The 21,145-nt window shown below is 40.7% G+C and overlaps 1 long non-coding RNA gene across 2 annotated transcripts; it reads right to left on the minus strand.

Annotated features, from left to right (window-relative positions):
- Window positions 1-160: 160 nt before the first annotated feature.
- LOC104243527 (uncharacterized) lies at window positions 161-20,824 on the minus strand. 2 transcript variants are annotated; one of them, XR_715230.2, is made up of 4 exons: window positions 20,379-20,824; window positions 16,320-16,378; window positions 675-861; window positions 276-576 (listed from the first exon to the last, which is right to left on the minus strand). It is a non-coding gene; the product is annotated as an uncharacterized lncRNA (long non-coding RNA). The 2 variants fall into 2 exon arrangements; XR_715229.2 differs by having other exon boundaries at window positions 161-861.
- Window positions 20,825-21,145: the final 321 nt, after the last annotated feature.

Consider the following 21,145-nt stretch of genomic DNA (forward strand, 5'->3'; position numbering starts at 1 on the left):
ATAATAAGTTTTCATATATGGTATAGAAAAGAAAAAGTCTCTACTCAAAATGGGTCTCTTTTGACCCTTAATGAACGTAGGGATGGGCCTCAGGTCAAGGCCCAAACTTATAAAGTAATTACTGCTGAAAATAAACCAACTTTCCACAAAATTCAGCATGTGCTTAACTTACACAATGATTGACATAATGACATGAAGAATGATATTCATACTGAATTACCACAATCAAAACATTCCAAAAGATTTAAACGATAAATTCACACCAAATTGCTATATGACAGCATTCCATGATTGGAAATTTATACTCCTGAATAATAGCTATCGATCCTTTTTCAATTTATACAACTGCATCCACCATTGATGAAACAAATTATTACACAAATTAAACTATTACATAAATGACCACTTTCAAGTATTGGAACTTAAAAATCAAGCCAAGCACTGGCCAGATGTCACGCCCTGAACCTGAAGAGGAGTGACTGGCACCTGGTTCCATACTCAGCTCGAGCGTTCTGTAACTGTAAACTCTGGAGGGTAACCCTCAACTTAGGCCGATGAGGCCATATTCTGAATCATCTGAAAATAACGTCTCTCATATATGCGGTAAATATACCCAAAAGCTGATATATATAATATCAACTGATATACAAAATATATAGGACCCGTCTACAAACCTTAGAGATAAGTGAACTGTATCATGGTCGGGATAGGGCCTCGACCTACCCATCAAACTTGCATATATATAATTGACTCCAAGGTCTAGGCCTAGTAACTCCAAGGAAATGGAGCTTACCAACCAAGCTGATGTTTGACTCTGTCTGCTGGGAAGGTCTGTCCAAATGTCGATCAGGACCTGCAGTCCTGAAATGCAACGTCCCCGACAAAAGGGACGCCAATGCAAAATAATGTACCGAATATGTAAGGCAACAGAATAACTTAAAACAGAAACTGAACTGATAATATAATAACTGAAAGTTACTGGGATACAAAGATAATCTGAAGATATACTTACCTGCTGATACTAACTCAACTCTCTCAATATAGTAAGTAAAATAGATGTTCGGCCTTATAAGGTTCGGTATGTGTAACTGCTCTACCGTAGTAGTCTCGCTCCTAGGCGCTTGGCCATACTAGGCTCTGTATCTCTGCCATTTTGGGCTCACTCATTGGCGCTCGACCACAGTAGGCTCGGTATATAACTTAACATATGATCAAAGGTTGTCCAATAGGGGTCTGCTCATCGATTATAGCTCGATGGTGGTGAAAATATTGTAATACTGTATATATATAGACTCTCTGCTCTCTTGGCTGAAAGAAGATAAAACTAAACTGAATATGAAGTCCAGATAAGGGAGAATGTTGTAACTTATGAGACTATGACAATGTACATAAATTCAGGAATATGAACTTCTCTTTATGTATCGTTGTCAAACACTTGTAGTTACAAGATCACGCCAAAATGAAGGAAAGGTTTAGCCTTAACATATCTTAACTCCATTGAGTCATTAATATCTTCCAAGAAATTCTTCAAACAACTCAACTCAATCTACCATAATATAAGGAGATTCAAAATCAATGTTGAGTAAAGGCTAAGTCTACAACTTAAACTAGTAGCTCGTTTATGTAAATTTAGGCAGCATCTCCCCTGTAACAAGGCCCTCCTCCAATACCATATACCAACAACACCAAGAACAAAACAATAAAAATATGTATGCATCATTGTTTTACCTTATCTCCACAATATATCACAAAATAGCCCATACACCCTAATCACTTCATACATAAAACGACAAAAAAAGTTGCGTCAAACTACCAAAAAAAAAAATGTAACGACGAATGACTAGCCCACCATTCCGTCATTATGTGGTGTTTTTCCATACCTTTTATCCTCCAAAACTCCATAAGACATCAGCAGAATATACAGCCCAAAATAAACACGAAACAACCCACAAAACAGTCCACTACAAGACAAATAACTCAAACTCAAGGCTTCCGATCACCATCCCGTGAGTTCTAACTATTAGAAAATGAATTTTATCAACCTTCCTTGAAATTTAAATCTTAAGTATAAAAACTAGAAGTTTTATTAACTATGAAATACCTTCCAAAACTCAAACTACAAAGAAAAATAGAGGCGATATAGCGATACTTACATCGTAGGGATCGTTCTAGTGTTATCACTTCTTAATTTCATACCCAAGATGTTAATATTAATGGAAACCCTTGTGGAGAGCTTGAGGATAATATTAGGGGTCTTATTCTAGTCGTGGTATGTGGAAAAGTGAAGAAAGAGACGACATAAGGCCTATATATATCCATTTTTGAAAAGTCAAAGAGGTGCTAGCTTGGCACCCTATTATTGGCTCTTTTTCAGACGCTTATATCTTTTTTATTTGGATGTTGTATTAACAAACAGTTAAGAGCGTTAGAAACTAAATTCAAATACCTTCAATTTGGTATATAATATGTCCCAAAAGACCTCATATAACGCATAAAACGTATTGCTCAAAAATCGTTAGTGACACACCTACTTGCCACCTATGCAGTCTGCGCAGTCTCATGAAACTGCAAATATCACTCCACTACTATATCGTATCGATGAATGGTTTAATGCGTTAGAAAAGAGTCTCATAGATCTTCAATGTTGTAGGTATATCATGCCACAATTCCAAGTATATTGGGAGAATAGCTTAGCTATATTTGACCTAAATTTCAGCATATTTATGAATGTAACTTGTGATGATCTTTGCTAACTTTTGTTACACAACTCACTTGACTTCAAAACCGACTTTCATAAGACAAAAATAACTAATAACATAAACTCATTATCATTTTGAGCACCCTAGTCTCACCCCAAAAGTATATGTTATAACATTTCCAACTTGTCGACTTTCAACGAAACTTATTTTCTTCAATTGGTTTAGCTTCTAAGCCTTCCAACCTCTTGGTATTTTCAGTCCATGATCTTAAATATTTGTAACCTCTAATTTAACATGATTAAATTACTTTATGTAATTTTAAAGATGATCTCATTTGTGAGCTTACATCAATTGACTTATGACATAATCTCACGTATGAAAATATGGGGTATAACATTATTCCCCCTTTGGAACATTTGTCCTCGAATGTTGACTAACGTGCTTATCAGTCTCATAACTTATATATTTTATGGATATCTTAGTATTGTCCTTTCCCTCTAGGCCACTGCTCTATGAACAAATCCAAAGGACAGGGCATTCCTCCCTTTAGACCTCTTTCTCACACCACGACCTATGGTCGAATTCTTCTGATCTCGTAACTATTACTACCTTCTGCCATGCAGCCTGTACGATTGTGTCCTTGTACGAGCACCTATGAAACTCTTCTCTCATATTTCCTCCAGCTTTTAACCAATCTCTAGGCCCACTTTGTGAATATATAGAAAACTATGGCAAGTTGTCCCTCTAGACATCTGTAGGTGTACTGAAGTCCTTCGCTTGGTACTTTGTTGAACTTACCACTATTTCTATGTCTTGTTTCATAGCCTTGTATATCTATCCTTATGGCTTTACTATATCTAGGTAGGTTATACTATACCATAACACTTACTTTGGTTTATTATTACCGAGGTTTGCTACCCAACTCCAGGTTACTATCTTGTTGTTGATCCTATATGTATAAATCTAAGTCCTTTAGTTCTTCCTCATTACTGTCCATCTTAAGAATGATGTCCTAATCTCATCTCATACTTTGGAATTTTTATCCACCTATTGTTGGTTCACCTTGTGTTGATCTATAATCTACCACTGATAACTTGGCACTTGTTATGTAATACATTGTCATTAGGGCTCATGTCGCATCGGGGAACATCTGAAGTTATTTGCCTGATCCACCTAGGAACAATACAATACTTCATTAACCATATTTCATAGCATCCCAATGTGATTCAACTTATGGAGGTATTTTAATCATGTACAATTCATAAAATCCCTTTTCTTTGAATCGTTGCCCAATCAAAGGCCTAAAAGTCATCCTCTTATCGATCACAATTACACCGTTATTCTACCACTAGGGCAGCATTCCATCCCTTCTAAATTCTCCTAGTCTTAAACTCCTTTGAGTTCACTCATGGTTTGCTAAGCTTTTTATAACTTATAGAAACCATCAGCTCTCTTGTTGTGATAGGTTTAATCCCGAGGACTTACCTATTCTCGTCACCTTCTCATTCACCTATTCTTATCCTTTCCCCTATCTAGCTAAAACCTTGTCGATCTACCATACTTTAGCTTGCGACCTACATATATATATTTATACTACTCGCAACCTTCCTTTGACTTGCTAGCACCATATATTTCCTTATGTTATCTAGAACCTCAAACGAGACATCATATCGTCTCTAACTTTTATTTACTCTCTTAACTAGACCTCTCTGTATCTGGAAACCACAGGCTGGAAAATATGCCACTGACGACACCATTATCATTTATTGATATTGAATTACGATGCTTCCAGCCCTCTATCTGATATCTGAATTATTCGTAACCTTCTGTACTTGGTCATCTCATACCTTCTTCACATTTACCTTAATTACCTTTAAATCTTGTATCGTATCTTCTACCTCTTTCATAACTTCCCTTCCACATAGGTGAAATTTACATCCACACCTTAAAGATCTACTATAATACTTGCACACCATGTGCATACACAGTCCGGTGAAAGCTTTATACTGACTTCTTATGAGGTTGGTACTGTTCTAACTTGATTTATCGTAGAGCCATTATAGAATATGGCCGTTGTACTATCTCTTTTGTACCTCAGATATTTAGAGTGATTCTACAATGTTTTGAGTCACGATTTGTATAATCATCTAGGTCTAATAATCAGACTCCTGATTTACTTATCTATTGTAACTCTCGAGCTTCCTCTTCTCTCTCATCCTTTGTGTAGGCGTAAGCTATCTTCAAATTTGTGGCTTAGGTTATTAGTTATTACCTTAGCCCCTCGTGGAAGCTATGGAACATCCATTATAACCTTCTAGTAATTCAAGCTTTTATCTATGACATGGACTAAATTCTTTCTTTTAACTTATGCTGGAGTCTCCTATAGATGTATCATTGTCAACATATATGCTGTAGGGATAACACTCTGAAATCTTATGTGCATTCATAACGTAACTAATTTTGGGTCATAGATATTCCTTTCGTGCCTTCTCAGCTTTTGTTAAAAGTAAGCAATTACCTTTCTTGGTTGTTCTGCCACTTGTTGCATGAATACTCGGCTTATCTTAGTGCCCACATATTGGAATTTTGTGCAACTCATATGATCTCGAATATTACTTTGGATTTTACTTCCCGTTCCTTAGTTTCGATAGGTGTCACTTTGTTTTGGAGTGCATACAATGTCGTAGTGAGACTGTTGTTAGAAGATAATTTCCTCTTTAGGTCACTATGCTTAGTTTGAAGCCTACTTCCTTATTTATTCAGCTAGTCTTTCGTTGTAGCATTTAGGGAAGACTCTCTAACTCTTGTAAAGCTGTGAGCTTATCCCATCATATACCTGACATAATTTTTGATGTTCTTACTCACCTATAAATATCCTTAGTTATATACCTCCATGCCCTTGTTCTCGTAGGGTTACTTCAGAACTCAATTTTTTTTCTCCCCCGTGGAACTCTCTTTTATTTCCGTAACACTTTTACGGCAACTATAACTACATCAACTCCTATCTGAATATTTCTCAAGAATTACGATGTCGTGTCTGCGAGACTGAATTCCCTATGCCAGGGTTCACTAGGTTTATCTTGCACGATCTACTGATTTATCTGTATCCTCTTGTCTAGTCATAACTAGGATCTTCCTGAGTCAGCTACTAACTACTCGTAAGTCCATTCTCATATCTATATTCTGCATAATCTCTATTGGGTTGTTTCCTTTGTCTTAACTTACCTCTCGCACTAGCTCCTTATCTATCAAGTGCTCATTCGCACTTAGTTATCAATAACATCCTGGGAGGGAACCCTTGTTGCCTCTCCCGACATCGTGCTTTAATAATGTTTTGGAGTTGTAACATATCTATAGATTCTGAATAAATGCAATCTCATTCCTTTTGCCTTTTTACCGCATTCATTCTTTACTGTTCCATAGTTACTTGAACTACATAACTCCGACTTACTACCATATCACATCGTCTTCCCTCCCTTAGGAGAGTACTAGCATTTAATTCTATGAAGATTTACCTATATATGGTTTACCTCTTCATCTTTGGCATATTTTCACATCTTCATTAACTCTTACTCGCCTTGCGGTAACCCTTCTATACCAGGGATAACTGAGTTTCATTCGCGCGAGGGGGACACCTAGTGGAACTGGCATACTTAGTCCCTTAAGTATAACTCTACTCACATTGCTTGCTTTAGGGAAACGTCTTCCTTAATGAACTTTAAATGTGATTCTTCCGTTGTCCATTCTACCATTACCGGAACACGATTTCTGAAATTCTTACAATACCGACTATTATCGAATATTTTGGTCCCTAAATCATATTCGATATTTTTTATTGATTGCTAGCGTATGTTGATTTCTATTACTCTGGGGGGGTCTAACTTTGCCTTCTGGTAATTACATTGGAGTCGGCAACTCATTTCCTCGATATGAGGATATGACTTTGTGGCTTATACTCTTTTATAGTCTCAAGACATGTCACCTCTTGTCTTTTCCTTTACTTGACTATAGACTATGTCATCCTGTCTTATTCTCCTGCTAATATCTCTGTTTATTACCTTATTCTATAAATCTCAACAAAATATTGTTTCACTATTTTAGCTCCCCTGACCATTTTGGGTTAATCTAACCCAAGCTGAATCCTAATATTCCATCTGTTTACTGTTAAAATGGTAATAACAATTAAATTTGTTGATGAGACTCTAAAAATACGTGATCTATTTTTATGCTAGTTGTTAGAGTAGTTGATGCTAGATATGTGAAGCTTAACGATAAAATACGAACTAAAACAGGGCTATAATCAAACCGAGGGGCTTGCTGTCCGGGCCTCAGACTAACCGATAAGGACCTCGAGGTTGATGCCTACACTCGGGCTTGAGCTATCGGGATGACCGGGAAGGAACTAACAGTTAGAGTATAATTAAAGGAGGCTCTTTATGGCTAATATCAAGCAATAAATAGAGAACAAATATGAAAGCAATAAATGAAAGAGGTAGTCTCGAGCGAGTAAGCTAGAGAGAAAGAGAGAGAGAGAAAGAGAGAGAGAGAGATGTTATTGATCTTGTGTAGAATAGTTGGAGCAACAACAGCCCCTTACAAAGTGATAAAGATCCCCTTTATATAGGAGGGGAATCTCATCATAGTACAAAATACATTAATTGTAAAGGCATGGAGAGGGGACGACTAGATGTGACACTTCGATACAGACTCTGGGTAGGCCGACTCTGTCAGACTTAGCTGTGTGCCTTGGGAATCCCCTATTTTACTCTAGCCTCGATCAATATTCTCTTTAGGTCGGGCCCTGACGAGCTTTGAGGGAGGGAACTCGGTCATAGTCTCGCGTCCTCGAGGCCTCGAGCTGTTCCTCCGAAATGACTTAATAGCAATAAATTAGACCCTCTAATTTCGCCACATACAGGTAGTCTCCGCATTTCCTAGAACAAAGCGATGGGAAATGATTCTGATACCTTACTCCCCGGGCTTCTCGTGACGACATCATGTCGATGATGCAATGGCGTGAATTTTCACGATAAGCGGGACATTCCATGGACTTGTCTTTTCGATGCCATTCAATGCGCTATCGATTCTTGTTCTTCAAATGGCAGTACCACCATCGATTCAGTTCTTTAAGGACGCAGTAATTGCGCCCGCCGGTCAGTCTTCCAAAGGCCTCGATAACCGTGTCATTATCTCCTATAAATAGGAGCGTTATGGCGTTATTTTTCTATTCAAGTGTCTTTATTTGCTCATTCATCCCTTTCTCCTCACCATCTTCCTCTATTGTTGATCACCATGTTCGGAGTTCACGGCCTTAAGTTTGTTTGGCAGCGTTCCCATAGGCCATGTTGTGGCCTTTTGCTTGAGCTCCCCTTTGTCGAGCACGGTTATACCGTTCTGTCGCTGCTGTTGTTATTGTTACACCTGCTGTTGCTATCCTTATTGGCTCAAGATGATGATATACGGGGATCAACTTTCCTCGCTTTAGAAAATTATTCGGACTATATACCGCTGCTCAATCTCCTACCCTGGACTGGTGTGCCACTTCATCCCTTGGGTTTTTTTCTTTCTCGGGGGATAAAATGGCACAACTGGCCGTTGAGGCTGGGGCCCACTGAATCTTCAACCTTTGGCTTCGGCGGGCTATGTCTCTTTCTCTGTATCTTCTGCGTGCCCCCCCCCTTTTCCTCTTCTCCATCTTCTCCCACAGCGAGGACATTCTGCGGGATTAAGCTGGGAACCTAGAGGAGATGGCGATCAAAGAAGTTGCCTTCGAGGATGCGAGCTCGAGGAGGCAGCGCTCGGAGATGCTGATACTGGAGATGAACCTTCGAGGATGGACTAGGCTCTAGGCTTTTACCACGGGTATGCATCCCTTTGCTTCTTTGTTCCTGCGTAAGTACCCCTTGCGGGCTTTTGTAATTGTATGTAAGGACCCCTTGAGGGCCGTTGTTAGCCATTATTTATGAAATAAAAAGACATCTTCTTTACTTCTGTTTTTGATATTTGCCATATTCTTGTGTATTTTGCGGGGATTTCGAATGTATGTCTCTATTGACGATCGTCAATATTCAACTCGGGTGCGAGCATTCTTTCCGGCCTCTGGTTGATAGAATGACTCCTTTCCAAGCTCATCATTTTTTTTCAGATCAAGCTTGAAGCGGTTTGTTAAACTCGGGTCATCGGGACCCTCGAGCCTTGTGGATATAGAGCACCGAACCTTTAATTTTTGAGACGGCCTTTGAGCGAAAGTTAACTTCGGGTACTCGGATATTTACTTTGAACTTGATGTCGATAACCTTTTTCGGTGTTGTAGGCAGGTCTCTGAGGAGGGGTTACTCATTTTTAGGCGACTTCCTGAGGTTGAGCCCTCATAGACGGAGCCTGAAGTGCTTAATTTTCTCCTTGAGAGGAAACCTCAAGGTTGAGTACCACCTTGGAACCCGTACCAAAGCCGTTGGCCTCCTGGGGCCTAACTTGGGTAGGCAAATCGTTGTTGTTTCCCCACATATATATGGGGTTGCACCCGCTTCTTGGAAGATCCCATTTTTTAGATAGCTATCCTTCCATTTTGGCATCAAGTCCTTCGTTACCTTAGCGCCAAAGCGTTCATGTAGGTTCCTGCCTCAGTTTGCTAGTTCCACTATAGCCATGACTGCTACTTCAGGGTCTGCCCGACAGAGAGGGGAGAGTTCCACTCCTAGTGCTCAGGATCCACGGGAGTTTACTATGAAGACTATGTCTTCGATAAGAGAGGATCATCTGGAGATAGTGAGGAGAGACTATGGATGGGGCGAGGGGGTAGTGCTGCAGGCGCTTCCCCCCAGATAAGGGTATCACGGACCTCACAATGTGTACTTGTACCCTTTCGCACTAGGCCCCCTTGATAGGGTCATGCTCGATTTCTGTTTAAAGTATCAGGTTACTTCGGTGCAGATACATCCGTCATTTTGGAAAATAGTGCTGATGATAAGGTTCTTCGCGGAGAAAGCAGGGCTTGAATTCATGCTCAGTCACGACGCCTGTACCAGCCCTTTCATCATCAATGTCTGCTAACTTTGCGGTGCCGTTCGTCCACGCCCTTTTTTGTTGATAATGAGGAAGATGGAGATCAAGAGTGGGTCAGTTTATTCGTCAGAGTCCAGATGACTGACGTAATTCCCTTGGAACATATGCCATTCCCCGAGGAATGGAATTACACACGTGAATGGAGCATCTCATGCCTTCTCAGATTCACTCATGGTGAAAGCTAGTTTAGTAATCGTGTTTCCTTCTTTTCTAGAGCAATTTCATGGGCACAAGGCAAAGTTCCTGATCTTCCTGGCTGGGTTTAGAAGTTGACGACCCATTCGACTTGTGACGAGCATAGGTGGCGAACTGTGTCCCAGAGCATATGGGAAGCAAAATACCACGGTATGTGCATAACTACTTTTACCTTATCCTTCATACGTTTGGGAAGACCTTTCCCCCTTTTATGCACTAATCTTGGCGTAGTAGGTATCGAAGGGTCCCCAAGGACAAGGCTGTGTTCCTCCGGAGAGGGGGAGGAACTGCCAGCTTCTGAGCTGAAGGACGATAATGATAATCGGGATATGCATTTGCAGTAGGATGAGCTCGCAGTAGGGAAAAATGGGGCCTAGTCTTTGAGGAGAAAACATCACCTAAGCCTGCTGCACCCAAAGTTTTTGGTTCTGGAGAGGTGGTTTCTCCGATTGATCATGCTTCGACCGAGGTTGGTTCTTCCAGGGCCGAGGGGGCTGGATCAATAGAAGTGTGCTCGGCCTTCGAGAAAGTCCGCCGGCTTCATTTTGAGGTGAGTTTTAGCACAGGCCTTCCGCATCTCGCGACTTCCCTTCCTTATCGAGTTTTTTTTCTGTAGGACTTTGACAGGCTTAGGTCTGAGCAGCTCCATCACGGGGCTAGGCTCCGGAAAGCTCTGGATGAGGGTAGGTCCCTTAGGCTCCTTTGCGAGGAGGAGGAAGTTGAGTTAACACACTAGCGATATGAGGCATACCGGAGCTCGAATTACGAGAGATATTTGATGGCGTAGGTAACTTCTCATCCCGGGAGGGTATGTGTCTCAGCTTTTAACCCTTTGGGTTAACTTTTTGCCTATCCCAGTTGCAGAAAAAGACGGAGGCTCTGGAGCGCCTTAGGGGTGAAACCGACCGAGTCAGGAATGACTATGCCGAGCTAAGAGCTCAGGTGCAGGATCAAGCTTTAGAAGCGAAGGGTGCCTTGGCTAAAGTTCCTGCTTTCGAGGCCCAACTCTGCTTAGCTTGTGACAATACTTTAGTTCAAGCGGATATGATCACAAAACTTGAGTTCGAACTTTCAAAGGTTAGGGCTGAGATCCTTGATGCTCGGGCTGAAGCAGCACTAAGCCGGACAAAGGCTGATCAGGAGATGGAAATTCATTTGAAGGATGCTACCGCTGCCCAAGCTGAGTTGAAGAGGGTCCTCAATCGTGAAGAGAGGATCGAAGAATATGCTCATTGCAGATCTCGAAGAAAGTTACTTGATGAGATCGGTGCCAAGGGTTTTGTTCTCCCGGAAAAGCTGGCGCGAGCGAGGGCGGACGAGCGTGATGCTTGGTCACTCATGTACGACACTGAGAAGAGCGAAGACGAGGCCGATAGGCCGTAGCCCTCAGGGGCGGGGCATAGATTTTGTCATTTTGTATGTGATATTGCCAGAGAGCGTTCGTAGATGGAGGATGCACCTTTTCATGTATGTAAAATAGAAGAGAACTTGAAGCTTTATTGCTTATGTACCCCTTTCTGCTTTGTCTCTGACCAGGTGGACTAGTTTCGGAGTTGGTGAGAATCCTTAGATTTGTGATACGGCTTCGGGGCTCATCAGGCAGGCCCGGGGGCTCTTACGCTTTTGGTTGATGCAGCCTTTAGTGTAAGCTAGCATTAGAGCTCTTAAGATTTTGCTCAATTGTTTAAGGTTTAGTCTCTGAGTCGGACTTCTACTCGAGCCCATTCGACCCTCAGGCTTTTGTGTCTGCATGGGTGGGCGACAATGACCCTTACGCCTTGCCTTTGGGCATTTGTATTTTAACTATTTTGGGTTCAGTCTCCGAGTTGGGTTTCGACTCGAGTACAATTGACCCTCAAGTTCTGTATTTTCATGGGCTGGTGACAACGGCTCTCACGCCTTGGGTCGAAGCAACCTTTTATGTATATGGCCCTGAGGCTTATGAAGCTGGCAACGATGGCTCTTACGCTATGCCCTTAGGCATGTGTAGTTAACTATTTTGAATCCGGTCTCTGAATCGGGTTACAACTCGAGCTCACTTTTACCCTCAAGCTTTCAAATTCTTAAGTTGGTGATGATGGCTCTTACGCTTTTGGTCGATGTGACCTTTTAGTGTGTGGCCCTAAGGCTTATTAGGTTGGTAACAATGGCTCTTACGATTTTCCCTTAGGCATATGTAGGCTTTGTTTTCCTCTCGTTAAGGAGTTTTTGAAATGATTTTGCCTGACCCATCGTCGGTTCGGGAAGAACCTCGATTTCAAGTTGTTTGTGGTGATGTTCGATCACCTTAAAAGGTTAAGCTCGTAGGCTGAGTAGCTCGAAGCCTTATGATTTGGAGCTGATATGGTCGAAGCTCTTTTGCCTGTTGAGGGTAGCCTATTTAACCAGTTCTTTTCGAATTAGGTTCGAAGTAATGGCCTATGATTTTATAGCGACGGTCGGGCATCCCTGAGTCACGTAAATTCGGCTGGTGCAGACATATGACCGTAGTCATTTGTGTTTGGCCGGAACGTTTTTTGATCCCGAGTGTAGTAGTTTAGGCGTCTACATCGAGGGTATGCCCTTTCGGAAGTCTTACAAATGCGACATATAGCCTAAGCTTCGGGATTGAGTTTATGCCTGTAGTAAGGTCTTACAAACTTTTCATGCCTTTTGAGGTCTTATAGTTTTGTTGATACTTTGTACAAGTATGATTCATGCCATGCGGGTGCCGGATTATTGACGCTAGTCTCCGAGTATCTCGGGGCGTTCTCGGTGAAGGGATCCTTGTGAGGATGCTGGATTTCCTTTGGAGTACGAGATGCTTTGGTGAAAGATATTCTTTGCTTGTTCGGCATAAGTACATGCTGTTTTGTTTCCATGAGCCCGACTTATGCGGACATGGTTCATTTGACCATTTGGCCCGGTACATTGTTTCCTATTGGAACTTAGTCAGTCGCTCTGTGGTTCCTCCGAGTGGATGACCTCCAGTGTTCGGGGTTGATTGCAAAAGAAAGTCTTGTAAGCTTGTTGGGTCCTCCTTAGGTAGCGCGTGGACGTTGCCTCGTTGAAAACCTTGCCGGCGAAACCCTCTTCGGGATGAAATAAAGCTCGATCGAAGGGAAAGAGTACAACAGATGTCATTAAGGCCTTGAGATATTCGGGTTGGATTAACATTTTCGACAGCTCTGACCGGGTTCCTCCATATGGGTTGATATAAAATAATGAAAGATGGAGGTGGTCTTACCTCGTCGTAGGGTGCGTAGGTGATATTCCGAGGCCCGATGCGTCCCTATTGTTTGGAGCGAGGAATCGGTACGGTCTTCCGCTGTGTTTAATCAGGCTCAGCAAAAGACGTAGTTTGATTACCTTTTGACTCTTTTGAGAATGGAGATATTGGTGTCGGCGCTACGCTACGTAACGCGAACACTTCCCTTGCCGCGTGTTGTTCCCGTATACGGTTTTAATTCCGTCCTTTGCTAGGGATTTCATCATTTGGCGAAGAGGGGATGGTACCGCTTTCATGCGGTGTGTCCGTGGCCATTCGAATAAGGCGTTATATCTCGTGTCTCCTTTGATGACAAGGAATTTGGCGTTCCGTCCCGCGCCGGCCATTCTGACTGAGAGGATGACCTTTCCTTTCATTATTTCGATCGTCGTACTGAATCCGTCAAGGATTCGAGAGGCGGGCATGAGTTGATCGAGCTACCTGGATTCACAAGCGCATGTTTTATTCGAAGTGAAGGAGTGAAGAAAGAGGTTACCAGTTCGTTGTTATGAAGTTGGGGCAAGGTTTAGAAGCCTTTTACGCCGAATGTGAGGGCATCTTCGGGTATGTATCCCCGGGTTCGTTTTTCTCCGGTGATGGATATTTTTGTCCTCCTCTCCGCAAGTTCCCGGGGAGTGTCGACGCACCTCCAATATTGTGATAACATGTTGTGGCCCATTTGATTCGTTCTTCTTGGCCACCTTTCTTTCTCGGAATCGAACTTGAGCCCGATTGCCCGAAAATTCTCGGCGATGACTTTTATTGAGTAGTTTGGCTGTTTCCTTTTGGAGTTGGTGACAATATTTGGTCCTATGGCCGTACGTATTACGAAGTTCGCGTACCAAGTTGTGATTCCTCTAGGAAGGATCCGAATGAATAGGCCTAGGCCATTTGGCATCCCCGATTTTGCTGATAGCAAACACGATGTCCGATAATATCGATGTTGAAGTTGTTTTCTGATAGGTGAGGTGCCCCCATTGGTCCTGTGTCCCCGTCAAATTCACCTCTGTTGATGGGTCCCCGAGGGTTATATCCTCTGTTCACCAATCGATCGTTGCAAGGCGAATAACGTCTCGGGTATTCCTACTATCATCGGGGTACGACTGATACCTCTCTTTATTCTATTTTGACTCCTTCGCCAGGAGACTGCTCAGATATACTGTGCCCGAGGGGGCTCCCAGCTGGTCGTCCTCGACCCTGATCTTTGACTGGTACCGATTGTTGACGTCCGACCAGGTTATGGCGGGATATTCGATTAGATTTTCTTTCAGCTGTCTTAAGGCCACCGAGCTTCCGCTCATTCAAGCCTTGAGTGAAAGCCTGCACCACCCAGTCGTCAAAGACCGGGGTTAGTTCCATTTTTTCTATTTGGAAATGAGATACGAATTCTCGCAGCATTTCGTTCTCCTTCTGCTTAATCTTCAATACGTTGGACTTCTTTGTTGCTACTTTGATGGAACCGACGTGCGCCTTTATGAAGGAATCTGCTAGCATGGTAAATGAATCTATGGAGTTGGGAGCTAGGTTGTGATACCACATCATGTCCCCCTTCGAGAGCGTTTCTCCGAACTTCTTCGGTAAGACGGACTCGATCTCGTCGTGTTTTATGTCATTGCCCTTTACCGCGCACATATAGGCAATGACATGTTCGTTGGGATTTGAGGTACATTGTATTTCAGGAGTTCTGGCCTTCTTAACTTCTTTGGAATGGGCTTCGGAGCCGCTTCCTCTAGGAACGGCAGTTGTATGAACTTCTTCGAATCTACACCCTTCAGCACCGGGGGAGCGCCCGGGATTTGGTCGACTCTGAAGTTATAGGTTTCGACCTTCTTGTCATTGGCTACTATTATTTTCTCGCCTGACTCGATCCTTTTGGTGAGGCCCTCCAGCATTTTCACGATGGCAGGATCGGCTACTGATCCATTGTTGCTTGATCTCTCCGGTACCTATTCAGCCAGGGGAGTAGTTTCCGGTGCTACTATGCTGGGAGTCTTCGGATGGCTTTGCATTTGAGCGATAGCCAACTGTTGTGCCTGCAACATTTCAAAAATAACACGAAGACTAACTTTCTGTTCTTCCCAGGCTGGAGTTTTTTGGGCTTCCTGTTGGTCGCCAAGTTTTATGCTCCTATCGGTGTGTGAGATTTCGTTGACCGATGAGGCCATATTCTAAATCGTCTAAAAATAATTTCTCTCTCATATGTGGGTTAAACATACCCAAAAGCTGATATATATAACTGTGCAGGCCGACAAAACCGCCCATGAATATCTACTGATATACCAAATATATAGGACTCGCCTACAAGCCTCTAGAGATAACTAAACTGTACCATGGTAGGGATAGGGCCTCGACCTACCCATCAAACCTATATATATAAAATTGACTCCAAGGTCTTCTGGTAACTCCGAGGAAGCGGAGCTTACCAACCAAGCTGATGTTTGACTCTGTCTGCTGGGAGGGTCTGTCCAAATATGAATCAGGACCTACATGCCTGAAATGCAGCATCCCCGACAACAGGGACGTCAGTACAAAATAATGTACCGAGTATGTAAGGCAACAAAATAACTTAAAACAGAAACTGAACTGATAATATAATAACTGAAAGTAACTTGGAGTCAAAGATAATCTCAAGATATGGTTACCTGCTGATACTGACTCAACTCTCTCAATATAGTAAGTGGAATAGCTCTCCGACCTTATAAGGCTCGGTATGTGTAACTGCTCTGCCCTAGTAGGCTCACTCATAGGTGCTCGGCCATACAGGCTCTGTATCTCTGCCATTCTAGGCTCGCTCATTAGCGCTCAGCCTTAGTAGGCCCGGTATAAAACTTACCATCTGATCGGAGGTTGCCCAATAGAGGCATGCCCATCGATTATAGGTCGATAATGGTGAATATACTGTAATACTGTATATATAGACTCTCTACTCTCTTGGCTGAAAGAAGACAAAACTAAACAGAATATGAAGTCCCAATAAGGGAGAATGCTCTAACTTATAGACTAGGACAATGTACATAAATTCAGGAATATGAACTTCTCTTTATGTCTCGTTGTCAAACACCTGTAGTTACAAAATCATGCCAAAATGAAGATAAAGTTTAGCCTTAACATACCTTAACTTCATTGAGTCCCTAATACCTTCCAAGTAATTCTTCAAACAACTCAACTCAATCTACCATTGCATAAGGAGATTCAAAATCAGTGTTGAGTAAAGGCTAAGTCTGCAACTTAAACAAGTAGCTTGTTTATGTAAATTTGGGTAGCATCTCCCTTGTAACAAGGCCCTCCTCCAATACCATATACCAACAACACCAAGAACACAACATTAACAACATGTATGCATCATTTTCCAACCTTATCTCCATCACAATATATCACAAAACAACCCACACACCCTAATCACTTCATACATAAAACGACAACAAAAATAGTGTTAAACAACCTAAAAAAAATGTAACGACGAATGACCAGCCCACCATTCCGTCATTATGTGGTGTTTCTCCACATCTTTTATCCTCCAAAACTCCATAAAACATTAGCAAAATATACAGCCAAAAATCAACACGAAACAACTCACAAAACAATCCACTACAAGTCGAATAACTCAAACTCATGTCTTCCGATCACTATCCTGTAAGTTCTAACTATTAGGAAATGAATTTATCAACTTTCCTTGATACTTAAAACTTAAGTACAGAAACTAGACAGTTTCTTAACTATGAAGTACCTTCCAAAACACAAATTAAAAAGAAAAGGAGAGGCGATATAGCGATACTTACATCGTAGGGATCATTCTAGTATTATTACTTCTTGATTTCGTACCCGGGATATTAATATTATTGGAAACTCTTATGGAGAGCTTGAGGATAAGTTTAGAGGTATTATTCTGGTCGTGGTATGTGAAAAAGTGAAGAAAGAAATGACATAAGGCCTATATATACCAATTTTTGAAAAGTCAAAGAGGTGCTAGATTGACACCCTATTATTGGCTATTCTTCAGATGCTTATATATTTTTATCTGGATGTCGAATGAACAAATGGTTAAGAGCATTAGAAACTAAATTCCAAGACCTTCAATTTGGTATATAATATTTTCCAAAAAGACCTCATGTAACACATAAAATGTATTGCTGAAAAAGCTTTAGCGACATACCTATGCAGTCTCGCGAAACTGCAAATACTCTCTACTCATATATCGTATCGATGAATGGTTTTATGCGTTAGAAAAGAGACTCGTAGATCTTTAATTTTGTAGGTAGAGCATCCCCTAATTCGAAGTATATTGGGAGAAAATCTCAACTACATTTGGCCTAAATTTCAGCATATTTATAAATGTAACTTGTGATGAAATTTGCCAACTTTTGTTCCATAATTCACTTGACTTCAAAAAATAACACACGACTATCATAAGACAAAAATAACTCATAACATAACCTCCTTATCATTTTGATCACCCTAGTCTCACCCCCAAAGTATATGTTATAACATTCCTAACTTGTCGACTTTCGACGAAACTTATTTTCTTCAATTGATTTAGCTTCTAAGCCTTCCAACCTTTTGGTATTTGCAGTCCATGATCTTAAATATTTGTAACCTCCAAGTTAACATGATTTAATTACTTTATGTACTTTCAAAGATGATCTCATTTGTGAGCTTACATCAATTGACTTATGACATACTCTCATATGTGAAAACATGGGGTGTATCACCAGACTTCTATGTCTGTCACCAACGCTTTCAATTGTTCATGTGAAACAAATGACTAAGCAATTACAACAATAGAATATCCAACAAGCAAATAAGCCAAAATGGAATGGCTAATCTCTAGGCTACGTTTGAGTTTCCAAACATCCTCTTACTCCATTGTTGTCACAAAACATTTTTTTTAACCAAATCCTTCTATAATGACAAAAGGAGCTAAAACTAGCATCATTGATGGTTAATTTGCTATTCAGAACCCTTCAGCACAACTGCGTTAAACTCTAGTTCAAATCAAGTCATAAACTCACAAGTAATAAACAATTTTTCCAAATCACTTCAAATCTACCAATTGACTATACCAACTCGAAGATTTAAAAAAAAAAGTGTTTAACATTACATATCGACTAGGAACTAAACCAAATAACACAGAATTAGAAGTTTTAAACAAACACTCCTGCATCAATATGGAATCCAACAATTATTTCCAAACTTCATTTATACAACCATGGAAGAAACAGATGCTTGGCTTCATACATGGTTACAGCAGAATCAAAACAGACAGAAAATAAATCTCTGAAACTGGCAAAAAGGCAGCAACAAAAACAAATGCAGCAACAGGAACCAGCAGGAGCAAAAGATCGACAAAATGAAGTGTGGCCAACAAAAGAAGAATCCCAGCAATTCAAGAACAAGAGAAATAGCAACCAACTAGAAATCCCATCAAAATTCGAGCAAAATGATATAGAATGAGAGAGGTTGAGGGAATGTGCCAGCATCCTCTTAAAATTAGGAAATTGGCATCTTCTGAAACAGAAAAATGGATAGCTATCCAGTTTTTGGATATTTCCTCTCACTCTCAACTCTTTCTTTAACAGATTGGGACACTTGTCCCTGTTTCTAGAAGCTTCTTTTATTCCCAGACCCTTTTAAATTTTTTAACTTCCAATTCTTACCCCAACATTTAAATTTATTCCACATTTTAATGTATTTCCAATTGAACAAAACAGATTCCTCCATTTTTGTCATTTCTTTTAGACCGCTGAATTTCAGTAATTACAAACAACTATCACAACAGAAAAAAACTCAGATAAATCAAAAATCACAGCACAACAAGCAATATTCAAACTTTAGCCTATTTAGGTGATTAAACGAATTCAAACCTACAATTAGCTAATCAAGATTACTTTGACCAAATTGAAACTGCGTACTATGCATCTAAAATTTTGGCCTACACAGAATTAGAGATCGCAAACGGTGCGGTGTGGTGTGGTTGCGGGGCAAACCTGCATAAATTCGCAAAGATTTCAACCCGCCCCGCCCCGCATAGCATTTGCACCCGCATCCACCTGCCCCACATCTACACCCGCATTCACCCGCCCCGCCCCGCACCGCATTAGCAATTTTCTGTCATTTATGGAATTTCATGTATATTAATTTTCACTAAAACTACTCGAACCAGATGAGATTTGATTTACATATTTAAATGATTCCAAATTAAACTGATTTGCTAAAAATAATAATAATAATAATAATAATAATAATAATAATAATAATAATAATAATAATAATAATTGAAACTGACAAATGAATCAGCGCATGTTGCTATCTTACAACAAGTGCTATTACTTTACGAAAGTTTTAAGATTTGTAAACTTTACCTTAAACAGCGTTGAATATGTTACTATTTAGTAGGCTGCTATTATTAAGTTATTATTTTTTAAGTGACAAAAATTAAAATAATAATTTTTGTGTAACAAACTTTTCATTAGATGATTAAGTGATAAATGTTAATAAATTAATCATAAAAATATTTGTCTAAACTACATTTTATATTTCGTTAAATGTCTAGCTTTTTTCTTTTATTCAAAATTTCTAACTTAATTAACATCTCACTAATTAAAAGGTGTACTTGAAAGAGAAGAAGTTATAAATGATTTAGTTTGTTTTTATTAAGTATCAAATATTAAAATAGATATTCTACTATTTTTGTCGCATACTTTGCTCATGAGTCATGTCTTACTGGGTAAAACAATAGGCCAAATCCAGTAAACTTGTGCAAACCTGCGAAAACCCGCAACCGCCCCGCCCCGCCCTAATTCCCATCTAAGGTTGAATAAGATTAGATTAGTCATTTCAACCCGCCCCGCAATTGCCCCGCACCGCATAACTTTAGACCCGCTTCGCCCCGCATAGCCTTAAACCCGCCCCGCCCCGCCCTGCACCCGCACCGCCTCATTTGCCATCCTTACACATAATCAATGAATTTGAAATCTTAACTAACCTAGAACATGCTAAACCTTCGGAAAAAAACATGCTAACAATCACATACTTATGCAACCTTCAGACAATTATCAATTGACAATCTAACCAACTCGAATCTAAACTATACATGCTATCTATAACATGTAACAGAAAATATCAAGCAATTAAATCATATAAGTAGTAATTAAAGAAGTGAAAAAGAGGGTTACCAATAATGAACAAAGCTGCCCGGGAAAAGAGATATTCAGCTATAGCCAGTATCGCTACATGAGCATTAACCAAGATTGAGGGCATAGCCAATGCTATATGCAGCAATGTTTGCCATACGCCAGCAAAAGAAATCAACTTATGGGACTTTCATGGTGGTGTCCAGGTTCGGGTGGCCTAGAATAGGTCCAAAATTGACTTCAATTGATAATTCTTGATAAGAGTGTTCAATTAATGTTGGTATAAACCTCAGGTAGGATAGAATTTGGGGAAACTCGAAATGGGAAAATTTAGATTTTTTGTGACTTCTTAGACCCGAAAATGGAGAAGTGATTAGGGGGTGTTGGAGATTATTTGATGTCAATTTGGGGTGATTTATGGTGTCACCGCCGCCGTAGGCGATTTCTGGCTGGTGGCGGATGACGGAGGTGAGAGAGACGAGTTAAGAGATGAGAAAGGGGGAAATGGGGTTGGTTCTCTAGGGTTTGGGGGGTTCTTCGATATTTTTAAGGGGTAAGGGTAGTTAGTTGCGGTCCGCTAGATCAAAATAAAGGAAGGCTGAGATTAGTTTAGTCCAAACGCCGTCGTTTTGGGCTGGGGAAAGGCTGAACCGGATCTTTGGGAAGTCTGGGCTTGGGCAAGGAGCAAATTAGAAAGACTTTAGGGCAATTGGGTCAATCAAAAATGGTTTTGGCCCAATTTGGGATTAAACTTCTCTTCCTCTTTTTTTTTTCTTTTTCTTTCCTTCTTTGATTTTTAATCTAATAAA

This window comes from Nicotiana sylvestris, chromosome 1 (genome assembly GCF_000393655.2).
Source record: "Nicotiana sylvestris chromosome 1, ASM39365v2, whole genome shotgun sequence".
Classification (NCBI taxonomy): Eukaryota; Viridiplantae; Streptophyta; class Magnoliopsida; order Solanales; family Solanaceae; genus Nicotiana; species Nicotiana sylvestris.